At 38.7% G+C, this 13,762-nt stretch overlaps 1 long non-coding RNA gene across 3 annotated transcripts in view; it reads left to right on the top strand.

The window, feature by feature from the left end:
* Window positions 1-13,762, top strand: part of LOC126953702 (uncharacterized) — a 33,205-nt gene that overhangs the window by 13,984 nt on the left and 5,459 nt on the right. For 2 of the 3 annotated variants that reach the window (XR_007725300.1, XR_007725299.1), the window contains 2 exons: window positions 7,868-8,003; window positions 11,959-12,097. This is a non-coding gene — a long non-coding RNA (uncharacterized LOC126953702). The remainder of the gene's footprint in view (window positions 1-7,867; window positions 8,004-11,958; window positions 12,098-13,762) is intronic. The other variant, XR_007725301.1, reaches the window with a different exon arrangement.

The raw sequence follows: 13,762 nt of genomic DNA, 5'->3' as shown, positions 1-13,762 counted from the left end.
ATACAGGAAGAAAAGCTGGTCAGCCTTACTCTTGAATTCCTTCCACCTGTCTGGCTTCCTCACTCTCTTTCTATTTAAAAGTAATATACCAGTTGTTCATTTAGTTTTTTGTTTTGTTTTGTTTTGTTTTTTCAAGAAATTTAGAACACCAATTTGTGAGGATGAATTCCATTTGTGAGAAAGAACACAGAATGCAAGTAGCCTTGTAGCTGAGAAGCAGCTTTAATTTGGGGCATGAGTTGCAAGTCCGCAGCTTTGTGATCAACCTTGTGCTGCTCTGTAAACTTGTATTTATGCTTCTCTGTGCAGAAGAGTCTCAATCAGTCTCTCTATGTTGATTTTCAGAAATCCTTAAGGATGGAGGGGAAGCCCCAGCTTCACTACTTCAATGGAAGAGGCAGGATGAAATCCATCCGATGGCTCTTGGCTGCAGCTAGAGTAGAGGTAAGATGTGGATTTATTCAAATTATTTTTGTCTTGGGGTCATTAAGCACTTACTTAGGGAAAAGTTGTAGAAAACTCTTTATATGATTCCCAGAAAAAAAAAGCAATTTTCACCACATGATCTTTAAACATTGGGCTGTGAATTACATAGTTTTTTCAAATAAAGGCCCAATACTTGATAACTGGTTGCTGATACTAAGCCCACCCAAGATGATACAAATAAAGTTCTATATGGTTAGCAAAGAAAAGAAGGAAAAATGTGAAAAGGGAGGAGGGAAGGGAGGCACAGAAGGAAGAAGGAAGAAAGGAAGGAAGGAAGGAAGGAAGGAGGGAAGGAAGGAAGGAAGGAAGGAAGGAAGGAAGGAAGGAAGGAAGGAAGGAAGGAAGGAAGGAGGAAGGAAGGAGGGAAGGAAGGAAGGAAGGAAGGAAGGAAGGAAGGAAGGAAGGAAGGAAGGAAGGAAGGAAGGAAGGAAGGAGGGAAGGAGGGAAGGAGGGAAGGAAGGAAGGAAGGAAGGAAGGAAGGAAGGAAGGAAGGAAGGAAGGAAGGAAGGAAGGAAGGAAGTCTGCTTCTTCTCACTTCATTCTTACCAGCCAGGTGTTGCATTCATTTAACTACATTTGTCTCAAGAATAATAAGAAACAGATCATTTTCTTTAAAAGTAAAGAACAAACTTGTAGGTACTGACACAAGAGCATATCATTCACTGCCAAAAATATGTCTCCTATTTTTTAATGGACTTTTAAAAACTCCTGTTCTCAACATACTTAAAAGCTAAGCTATTGAAGTTCATAAACACCTTTCAAAAATAAATCTTTGTCTATATGCATATTAATTGTAAATATAAGGAATTAGCCTCTTCTGTAACCCATTCAAAAAAAGTTTCTGTAGTCATTCCAAAATGGTCTCTTAGATTCAAAGATGAAGGAGCAGGGAATGTTCTTTAAGGTTATGTCCAGCTCCACTGTGGTTTAACATGGGGACAGCAAGTAACCCTGATGACTTGATATTCACTAAAATGTTCTATATACTGTTTTACTCCTGACAGAAGGCACTAAGTTCATTTGTTTTCTAGAAATTGAGATACTTTATATGAATGCAGCCCAGAACATGGTTTATATTTAAATATTTTGTGAAATGTACAATTTTATGTAATCTGATAATGCTACAATAATGCCAAAAAAAATCTTTGTAAAAGATTCATCACCATTTTTTTTCTAAAAATCTTTTGGTTTGAATTTTAAAATTTTAAATGAAATTTTTGAAAGTACACAAAGAAAAGTACAAAGAATAGTGCAATAAACAAACATGATCTCACTACCTGGTATGAGCAATTATTAATATTTTCTCATATTTATCTTCAATATAAAAAATAAAAAACACAGGCAGAACTGTGTGTGGTGGTACACACCTGTAATCCCAGCACTTTGGGAGGCCAAGGAAGGAGGATTCCTTGAGGCCAAGAGTTGGAGAGCAGCATGGGAAACATAGCAAGACCCCGTCCCACAAAAAAGTTTTAAAAATTAGCTGGACATGGTGGCACATGCCTGTAGTCCTGGCTAATCAGGAGGCTGAGGCACGTGGATTGCTTGAGCCCAGAAGTTTGAGGTTGCAGTGGGCTATGATCGTGTCACTGCACTCAAGCCTGAGCAACAGAGCAAGACTCTGTCTCTAAAAAGAAAGAAAAGAAACTCCACAGTTAATATATTAATATAATCTTGTTTAAAATATACTATATTAACAAATAAGTCTAAAATTTAATTGAACCATCACCTCTATCTCCACTTAAGCAACCTCTATCCAGTCAGTCCAGTCTTTATATTTTTGCACTTACTATGTGTGCTCACCAACCTCTGATTTGTGGGCCTTTGGAAATAATTTACATAAATGGCTCCTTTTGTGTACTATTCTGTATTTTCCTCTTTACAATCAATATTATGTTTTTGCAATTTGTCCTTTTTGAAATGGATAGATGAGGGATGGACAAATGATGGGGGGGGCGTGGAGGAAGACTGGTTCATTCCTTTATAATTGTTTTCAAAATTTCAATGTTTAGGTATTGTGGCATTAGCATTAGATCAGAATAAAATATGATAAAACATGCACAGAAGACAATGTGAATCCAAAGCCTACCTATCAAAAACACTCCGGTATCTTTGGAGGTCATTAAACAGTTTTTAGTATAGATTTTTTAAAAGCTGAATTTGTCATTGCTTCATCTGATGACAGAATTTTTACAAAACGATAAAAGGCCAATTCTCTTTTCTGAGCTGTATGAAGCTTTTTCTTGGATCTTCTGATTCCTCACCATTTTTTAGACTTAGGGTTGGTATTACTATGGTTTGTCAGAGTTAGATGGAAATTCTAGACAGTCATGCATTACTTAACAATGGGATACATTCTGAGAAATATATCATTAGGTAATTTTGTCATGTGAGCAACACAGAGTTTATTCTCCCTAACTCAGATGTAAAGACTGCTACACACCTAGGCTTTATGGTATAGCCTATTATCTTACGCTACAAACTTGTACATCATGTTACTGTACTGAATACTGTAGGCAACTGTAATGCAATAATAAGTATTTGTGAGGCCGGGCGTGGTGGCTCACACCTGTAATTCCAGCACTTTGGGAGGCTGAGGTGGACAGATCACCTGAGGTCGGGAGTTCAAGACCAGCCTGACCAACATGGAGAAACCCCATCTCTACTAAAAATACAAAATTAGCTGGGCATGGTGGTGCATGCCTGTAATCCCAGCTACTCGGGAGGCTGAGACAGGAGAATCGTTTGAACCCGGGAGGCAGAGGTTGCAGTGAGCTGAGATTGTGCCATTGCACTCCAGCCTGAGCAACAAGAGTGAAACTCTGTCTCAGAAAAAAAAAAAAAAAAGTATTTGTGTATCTAAACATAGAAAAATTACACTAAAAATATAGTATTATAATCTCATTGTATAAGCAGTCCATGGTTGACTGAAATGTAGCACATGACTGTATCCAATAGCCACCTCCTGAGCCTGAAATTTCCTTGTGTTGTGAGTCAGAGTAAACTTTCAAAAGTTTAATAACTATGCTCTAGGATATACAATTTTGCTGAAATGGCTGTGCTTTGCTTATCTTTGGATAAAAAGTTCAGGAGGGAAACCTCTTTGGTGTGATCTGGCGAAACTCAATCAAAATGTAGCAGAAAATTCCTCAGGTAGCATCTAGTCTGAGAAATCTGGATGTACCCCATATAGTTTTATGTCCAGATCTAGAATTGTGAATGCCAGCAGGCTGGCCTACCTCCTATTCCCCACAAACCCACCACCCCCTCCAACCTGCCACCGTCCCGCGGTCCGCCCACCTCCTCTCAGGGCTTACTCTGGTAAAGCCCTTGTTGGAACTGGAGATTGAGCTCTGCCTCTCTGAGTTCTTGGGGCCTGGCCAGATCAGATAGCCTAAGTTACCTCGGAGTTCCTGACATGAAAAATTGTAGGAGAAACTGAAATCACAAACATATGCATTTTTCATCACACTTCATAAATATTGTAAGTTGTAAGCAAATTGTGCTTAGGAAAAAATAAGTAAAGCAAAGCATGTTTAGGAAAACAATGCTTTTGGGAAAGCTTTGTTTTATACCTTGGTTATCCCTGTTCATATTCTCATATTTGTTATCAACTTTGGAATATGATGACTTCCTTTTATAATAATTATTTACATAAAATTACACATTTGCCAAGATGATAATATTGAAGATGTAGTAGGCTCGGTGAGAGGGCAGCCTAGCTCTGGTTCTCCTATCATTTAGCTGAAAGACTTTAGGCAAGTCACTTAACCTCTCTGGTCTTCCTAAGCATCAAGGGAAGCTTTGGTTAAGAAGAGCTCCAAGATTATTATGTCAGCCGCTGCCTTTCCTTTTTTTCTGGTGAAAATATGAGAGAGAGAAAGCCACCCACCAACTCTCTCTCTGAATGTTGGAAGTTTTTTGGAGCATCAAAGGTAGTAAAGAGAAAACATCTAGTATAGGGGATTATTAAGCAGACCCAGAGAGAACTTATTTTGCAAAACCAAAACAAACAGCAGAGGGGATAAAGAAGAACTCCCTCCCCATATTCACACTCACACTCTACCCTTGCATACAAATTATTTTTAAATTTAGCAAGTATCCAATTTCTTTCTTTTTGAGACTGAGTCTCACTCTGTCGCCTAGGCTGGAGTGCAGTGATGCGATCTCGGCTCACTGCAAGCTCCACCTCCCAGGTTCACATCATTCTCCTGCCTCAGCCCTCCCGAGTAGCTGGGACTACAGTCACCTGCCACCACGCCTGGCTAATTTTTTTTTTTTTAGTAGAGATGGGGTTTTACTGTGTTAGCCAGGATGGTCTCGATCTCCTGACCTCATGATCTGCCCGCCTCAGCCTCCCAAAGTGCTGGGATTACAGGCATGAGCCACCGTGCCCAGCCGTAAGCATCCAATTTCTATTTCTTAATGCCGCATTTCTGTTCATTAAGACATAGTCATAAGGAAAAGAACATGTCTACTAAATATCTGCTCATTTTTAGAAAAAGGCCAATATGGGTGGCTGAAAATTTTATCCATATTTTCTCATTTTTCTACAATGAGTTTTAGCACTTGTGCAATAATATTGAAAATATTTTTAAATAAATAAGGGAAGAGAGTTTTACATCCATCTTCTTTGTCTTATAAAAATGGCAGAATTCCCTGAGACTGAAATGTCTCTTGCTCTTATATTTGAGAGTTGAAGTTAATGCTAGTCTTCAGGTATAGGAATGAGAGTGATAGGACATCAAGGTTTAACACTATTTAACATTAAGTATTTAGGAATTATGACCAGGAAGCTATGTATTGGCATCTTCTCTGAATATTTTTTATTACTCCAAATTGTAAAATTTAACATTTCAGATTATTTTTTATTGTAAAATGGATAGAATACCATCTGGGAAAAATAATATTTTCCAGTTTCTGTTGGGTTTTTACATGTCTATGCAAGAAAATATTAATAATACAGGAAAACTGATTGTATTTCAATTTTATGTTAAAATTATACTCTACAAAATATACACATTTAGGCCGGGCGTGGTGGCTCAAGCCTGTAATCCTAGCACTTTGGGAGGCCGAGACGGGCGGATCACGAGGTCAGGAGATCGAGACCATCCTGGCTAAAACGGTGAAACCCCGTCTCTACTAAAAAATACAAAAAACTAGCCGGGTGAGGCGGCGGGCGCCTGTAGTCCCAGCTACTCGGGAGGCTGAGGCAGGAGAATGGCCTGAACCCGGGAGGCGGAGCTTGCAGTGAGCTGAGATCCGGCCACTGCGCTCCAGCCTGGGGGACAGAGCAAGACTCCGTCTCAAAAAAAAAAAAAAAAAAATACACATTTAATTGGTAAATGTATTTTCAAGTGAAAGTATCCAGAAGTTAATTGGTGACAATCTAACAATAACACTGGTAAAAACTCTTGTGAGCAGTAAGAAAAGATAGCTTGATTTATGTTTCCTTAAATATGCAACAAAGGATCTTTTAAGTTAATTGTGTTTTATTGTTGGATTGTTACCAAATAACTTCCAAGATTAGCCGCAACTTAATTCCTATGTCTAAGCCTGTTTGTCTTAAAGAGAAGGTATGTAATGAGACAATCAAACATTTGCCTGTTCTTTAGCACTGGAAATAAGAGGCAACAAACACCACCCAAGGGAAAGTTATGAGAAAAAAAGTAACAATGGTGAAATACTGAGCCAAGACGGGAGTTAGTCTTTGTTATACATTGTGTCATTTAACCATCATGACAGCACAACCAGTGGGTATTAACTTCATTTTCACATGTTAGGAAACTGAAATTAGAAGAGAGTAACTTATCTGAGCCAATTAAGGGGAGCAGCCTGCGTTCAATTTGTGGCTGAAAAGTTTACCAGGCAAGTTATATCTGCACAATAGTAGACTATAGGTATTTCTCAGTCAGCTGAGTTCAGTCAACCCTTTGATTTGGTTTTATTTAAAAACTTCCTTGCTTTCATAAGATCCAGAAAACAACAGCATGGGTTCAATAACTTACTTGAAATATTGGTTTAATTGGTGGTTAGGCCTTTTACTTTCTATTCTTTTCTGTGATATCAACAGTAATAACAATAAAAATGTTAATAGCAACATATTCTTATATTCTTTCATTTTTCAATTTGAAGAAAACCTTTTTGAAACACGTGAAGAATTTGAGAAATTAATCCAAGGTGAGATAAACGCCTTGTTATTTGTGATGTTGCGTTAGACCAAAGAGATGAGATGGTCTCTCCGTTAATATGAAAGTCTCTCTCTCTCTTTCTCCCTCATATTCTAAATAAGAGCAGTAAGAATTATGTAAACAGTATCTATCCATATCCTATCTCCATATAAGGAAGATAGTGCTTGGATCTTGCAACTAGGAGGAGCCCTGCCTCCAAGTTTTTAAGCTGTAATAATTCCAACCCCATTCCTTTGTTTTTGTTGCCCTGGGGATAATGTCTTCTTTAGCAGTTGCCAACTTCATGATACTGCACTGTTCCTTTGTTGCTTTCGGTTCCCCAAGATACAGTTCATTCCTTTATATTTAATGATCTGTGCTAAAGTACCTGATATGGTTCTGTCTTCCAGCTAGACCCTGAAACCAATGTAAGGGAGAACTGCCTCAACTTCAGGTGTTAAATGGGAAAAGTGCAGAGCCAGCCTTACTGTTGCCATTCTGAGGCAGAGAGAGAGAAAGAGAGAAAGTACCTCCAGTCTTTTAAATTTAACGATTGTTCTCTCTAGTTACAGTTGCTTGGTTGGTTAGTTGGCTGGTCTGTTGGTTGGTTGGTTTTAATGCAAAGATTCCTTGGGAATATTGAAAAAGTAAGCCCGAAGCAGAGAGAGCTGTCAGCCAGAAGGGAGATCACTGGGATTCCAAGAAGGGAGGGGTAGGACATGGAAGGCTGATGTGGGAGAATGTTGGGAAACCATGTGTAGAAGAAGGTGCAGGGAGGCACCTTCAAAGACATGCTTTGAATTCCAGGCAGTTTAAATCTTTATGCTTATTTTCCTATAAGAAAATGGGGAATAACCGAAAGGTTTTAGGCAGAGGCTTATGGCTTCAGAAAAACAACCAGAAAGAGCATGTTGGGTAGATAAAAGTTGTGGTAGTTCAGAGGTAAAAAGAGGGTGACCATAGGAAAGGAGAATAAGGAATGAGAAAGGACAATTCTTGGCCAGAGAGAAAACTTTGTACCTACCAGAGTACTCAACATCATTTTCTTGCACTCTACACATTTTTGTAGGAGTGAATGGGTAAATATTTCTCCTTTTACTTGGCCTCTAAAAATATTTGATTACATAGTTCCATTTTGTAGCACCTTTAAAGAAAACAGTTACTACTATCACAGACAATAAATAACCCAACTTTCCTTTGTGTATTTTAAGGTGGAACCCTGATGTATGGACAACACTTGCCCATGGTCGAAACTCATGGAATGAATTTGGTAGAAACCAGAGCCATCCTAAGATAGATAGCTGCAAAGTATGACTTGTATGGAGGGAACCTGAAGGAGCAAGCCTGGTACAACAATCACTTCTTTCTTAGAATAAAACTTAAAAAAAAAAAAAAAAAAAAAAAAAAAAAAAAAAAGTTTTAAGCTTATTAGCAGTCATGTGTAGCGTAGTTCTGATAGATTAATGGAAAGTTCTTTTCTGGTTTCTTAACTTTGTATTATAGAAAAATCTAACATATCAAAGGAAAGAGACTAGTATAATAAACTCTATACACAAAATTTACCTTTGACAATCACTAATTCATGGCCAATTACACAGTTTAATTTTCTGGTTCTATATTTAGCTCTTTATTAGCTGTTTATTGTTTCTTTATTTACTAAAGCAGAGACGTTAGTAAAGTACATCTACCACTTTCTTGTGAATTTGTGTTTCCCTCCACAAGGTGGAAGTGGCACACAGAGTAAATCACCAGAACACAGATTCAAAATTTTCGAGGGAGGAGCATTCTAACCCCACGCAATTGATTCTGGAAGTGGTTGTTGGAAACTACCTCATTAATCTCTGGTCACACCAACCTCTGCCCCCTGGCCTCCCAGACATTAGTAAATTCCTTGGTGCAGGCACCAGTCCTTTTACAATAGGCAGACCCATCGACAAACTGACAAAAGTCTTATTTTACCTGGGGTTTATAACAGCAACCCTAAACTGCAAATTATTGCACAGAATTAGAAAACCATTAATTGGTAAACAACAAATAATCCATCTTTACTAAATGAGATGTGTTTTAAATAAATTTCTGAAGCCATTGTTTTATTTCAACAATGCATGTTTTCAGAAACTTAGCTTTAAACATTTCAATGTAGTAAAAATTTTAAAATTGATCTTGTATTTTTAAATCTCAACAAAAGCTTTCTCTTGCTTTCTAGTAGTTTCTCACTGACTTAGAAACCAAATTTCTGCTGAAGCCTCCCTGCAGTGTAGTTTAACATGTTCCGCTGTCTCTGTATTTTTATAAATTGGTAGTTGGGTTTAGAGGCTTTATCAGATTCAGGTTCTAGTGGTTTTTGCAAGGCTACTTTTGGTGTCGTTATGTTCCTCTGTTAGGAAACATAAAATATCTGCTTGTCTATTCTTTATGATATCAGTAGCCACTGGTGTTCAGTGCTAACATTCCTTCTGCATCTATTATCTGAAATATTTCTTTTTCTTTTCTTTTCTTTTTTTGAGACGGAGTCACTCTGTAACCCAGGCTGTAGTGCAGTGGCACAATCTTGGCTCACTGCAACTTCTGCCTCCCAGGTCCTGGTTCAAGCAATTCTCCTGCCTCAGCCTCCTGAGTAGCTGGGATTACAGGCACATGCCACCACGCCCAGCTAATTTTTGTATTTTTAGTAGAGACAGGGTTTTACCATGATGGCCAGGCTGGTCTTCAACTCCTGACCTCATGATCCACCTGCCTCAGCCTCCCAACATGCTGGGATTACAAGCATGAGCCACTGTGCTCGGCCTGAAATATTTCTATAAAAAAAAGCTTCTGCTAACACAAGAAAGGGGCTAACAAACAAAATAAAACACAAAAAAGAAAAACAAGGGCCAGGAACGGTGGTTCATGCCTGTTATCCTAGCACTTTGGGAGGCAGAGGCAGGTGGATCACATGAGGCCAGGAGTTTGAGACCAGTCTGGCCAATATGGCAAAACCCTGTCTCTAATAAAAATACAAAAATTAGCTGGGTGTGGTGGTGCTCGCCTGTAATACCAGTAATTGGGAGGCTGAGTCACTTGAACCCAGGAGGCAGAAGTTGCAGTGAGCTGAGACTGTGCCACTGCACTCCAGTCTGGTCAACAGAGTGAGACTCTGTCACAAAAAAAAAAAAAAAGAAAAAGAAAAAGAAAAAACGTCCTTTCTTCTACTCTGTGGTTACTTGGACATACAGTTTCCAAGACTAATGCTTGATTCTTTCCCTTTGTTTACTATTTCCAAATAATGAGTTGGTTCATTTGCAGTGACCTGTTAATTAGTGTTGTTTTCATATCATTATGAACTCATCAATTCAAAACATCTTTGATGTGTTTCAATTAACTTCAGGTATCATTCTTATTTGTGCTCAAATTGTCCTACCTTTGGCCAATGGGAGTCAATGGGAATTTTTGGTCTGACCCTAATGGTCTCTGATGACTTCCTTATTATCTGGTATAAGATGATAATCCCAATTAATTCTGAACATCTCCTGCTCCAGACATGGACTCAGTCATTTCTCTAAGAAGCTCTGGTTCCTTTTAATGAAAAACAGTTTTTAAATAGATCTTTCATATAAACTGAAAATGAATTACTTACTATTAGTGCTTTCATTGGTATATTATTATGATAAAACCTTGTACATGTTACAAACTTTGTATTTCAAAACTCTTTCAACCGTATAAACCCACAACAATCCTAATGCTCAGAATAGTACTCTCCTGGTTATCTGTTGCTATAGAATGTGATCTCTCACAGCGCTGAGTTGACAGGGCTCAGCCGAGTGGTTCTCTCCAAGTCTCTCATGGAGTGCCTTACTCATGTGTCTGGCACTTGGATTGGGAGAGCTGGTGTCATGCCAGATCCCTATTGACTTCAATAGGGATGGCACCATGTATGAGAGTCTAAAGAAGAGACCTAGAGCCAGCAAACAAGACTTGGGATTTATTGAGGGGACTTACATACAACGCGGTCCAGTGGTGGCAGGCTGGACAGGAGAACAACTACCATTGTAAAAAGCATGCTGGTTATATGGCATTTTCACTTAGCACCCTCTCCCTTGCAACCTCCACCTGGCAACCTTTATGTAACCCAGAACAAAGGGCCTCAATCCCTTGCATGGCCTGCATTCCACGGGATGCACCAGGGGTTCAGATGCTCCTCATAGATAAGGAATGAATCTCTAGGTGGGCCACTCCTGGATTCCTTAGCTTGGAACTCCAAACACAAATTCTTCTTAGACCACAGGACCATTCTCAGGGTATTGCTATCAAGTACATCTGCCATATAGCTGGACCATATGGGCCTAATGGGGCATCTGTCTCTCTCCACATGCCTTCTTCACAGGACTAGCTTGGGCTTCCACATGGCATGAGGTTCTCAGTGTAGTTGGACTTTGTACATAGTAGCTGGTTGGCCTCTGAGCAAATGTTCCAAGAGGACCCAGTGGAAGCTGTGAGACTTATGTCCTAGACATACAAGTCTAAGGACATTACTTCCTCACATTCTGTTGGCCAAGCAAGTCTCTGAGGCCCACTCAGATTCAAGGGGAGAATGAAACTTACTCTAAATAGGAGAAGTAGCAAAGAATCTGAGGCCATTTTAAGACATGCACTGCTATTGTAGGTTAAAGGAACTGTGGTTCAAAAAGATTAAGAGACTCATCTTGGACCCAGACCAAAGTTTCCCAAGGCCCACACCAGTAGTCTCACTATGTCATGGTATCTTGTCAAATATAACATCCATGTTTCCATACATTCTGCAACAGAGATGTGGGTGGTGGAAAGTGGGAACTTGTGTAAGTTTTGTGTTCTATGAAATTGCTCTACGATGTTTGAGAACCTTCAATCCAGATGGAGATGTGTCTGGCAGTGCAGAGGTCCTTATTACCTCTTCTTCCACATGCATCACCCATAGCAGCATGGGTGATCTATTATTACAACAACTAAATAGCCATAAATGATATTTGCCCAATTTGCTGCTTTGGGATTATTTTAATACTTTGTGTGTATGTATTTTATTAACACTAGTCTTACATAATTGACAGTCACATACATATAATTGCTCACACACTTTGATCCTACAACTTTTCTATCTCCCAGTTGGATCTAAAGGAACAGTATGCTGCTGAAAACGCTTGGCTTTAGCTCCTGGAACAATGCTCCATGAGAACACTTGATAGCTAAGCGGGTGAAACTGAGGCACTACTTAACATGTTTCTTTGGCCCGTGAAATGAGAGTTCCCTTTATCTGTAACTTTTTTTTGAATTACCATCCTTTTTCTAGGATTTATATGTATGTAGAAGGCTTGAAGGACCTGAGTAACATGATTATGTTCTTGCCACTGTCTCTGCCTGAAGAGGAGATGAATCTTGCATACATCCTTGAAAAAGCCACTACAAGATTCTTCCCTGTTTGTGAGAAGGTAAGCAACCAACTCCTGCCCTGCTTTATGGCTTGGATCAAGGGGGAGAAAAACAAACGATAGTAAAAATAGACAAAGAATTTTATCAGTAAAGATCTCCAAACCCTTTGTGAAAGCCCAAAATTCTTCCCACACTTGCAGTTATACGACAAATCTGCTCTCCTTCCTCTCACCCTGGTCTTCTGGATTTTATTTTTTAAAGAATTGTATGCATAATTTCAGCACTATTTGTGGTTCTGGTGCTGATAGAATTTCAGTCACCTGTTTTAAAATAGGGCCTAATAAATAAGATTCTAAAGGAGGAAATCCCACACTAATGGGAGAGCTGGGGGAGAGGGGATGGATATTATTTCTAAAATACACTGGACAGTCCTGGGGCTCAGGGCTGTTTATAAGGTTAGAATTCTATGGAGTATTCTAAAAGTTTAAAAATTGTTTTAAACATAATGCTTCAGCATTCATGTCTCTGCATTTTTAACTTCTGTAAAATGCTGTCTTAAAGCTTGCACTTAGTCAGGGTTGGATGGCTTCTTTAGTTATCAATGCGCTTCACCTCCAGGTGCATTGATTATAATATTGGTAAGTCTAGGAAAAGATGATGAAAAATGTTAGGGCTTGGTAAAAACAAAGAAAAAAGAACCAGATAAGTTTTTCAAACTCACCTGCCATGCTGGTTTAATCTATCCTTTTTGGGTTGAATAACAATAGTTCTCATTAAATGATTTAATACATATATTTGAATATATTTATCATGATCAACAATTTTAGAGCCTAATCATGTAACATAGATTATCTCGTTGATACTTATGTATTTGGCATAGATGACAGATATCCTAACTTCCTCAGTTAGACTTTTCCCTTAATTACACTTGGTGAGCTCCTAGCTCCAACTGGATCAAACTGTGAATATTCTACACCCCCAGGTTTTCCCCATATTGTTTCCTTCCAAAGTATTTCAAAGATAATATATTCCTTTGTAATCAGCATGTAATTTAAGATCTTTTATCATACAAATACTGACAACAGAGTGAATGTTTACCACCACCATGTGGTAAACTAATGCATGAAGTTTTTGTTGTAAGATACAATGAAGCACAGACTTCTCATAACTAAAAATGGGACTGTAACTGCACTAAGAACAGTGCTAATAATAATAATCACTCACCTTTACTGAGTGTCAAGTGCCGTGCTATACAATTTGCATGCATTAATCCATTTAATCTTCATAATAACTCCACAAGATACCATGTGGTTGCTTCATCTGTAAATAAGAATAAATTATTTCCTCATTTACAGATGAAGCAACTATATCTTAAAGCAGCAACGTAACTTGCCCAATGTCATACAACTAATAAAGTTGGAACCTGTACTCAGGTCTCTGCTCAAGTATCAAAACATCATGAAGTCTACGGCCTGGAATGTACCTTAGTGACCACCTCCTCCAAACTTACATTTCATTTTGTATTTGATCAATTTTGACTCAAAGTCGTAATTTACAGCCCTATTTGAAGACAATTTGCTTATAAAAATGAGGGTTGGGTCCCTCTGAGAATGACACTCCCCCTGCAAACACAGTACCTTCCAAAGAGCAGCACACCAAAGAACACACCCTGAGATGGTGCAAGGAGAAAATACCATCAGCCCCGGAAGAGCCACCAATGGAGG

The sequence above is a fragment of the Macaca thibetana genome, chromosome 4, assembly GCF_024542745.1.
Source record: "Macaca thibetana thibetana isolate TM-01 chromosome 4, ASM2454274v1, whole genome shotgun sequence".
Lineage (NCBI taxonomy): Eukaryota > Metazoa > Chordata > Mammalia > Primates > Cercopithecidae > Macaca > Macaca thibetana.
The sequence above is the reverse complement of the archived record's forward strand: the minus strand, read 5'-3'. Positions and strand labels throughout refer to the sequence as shown.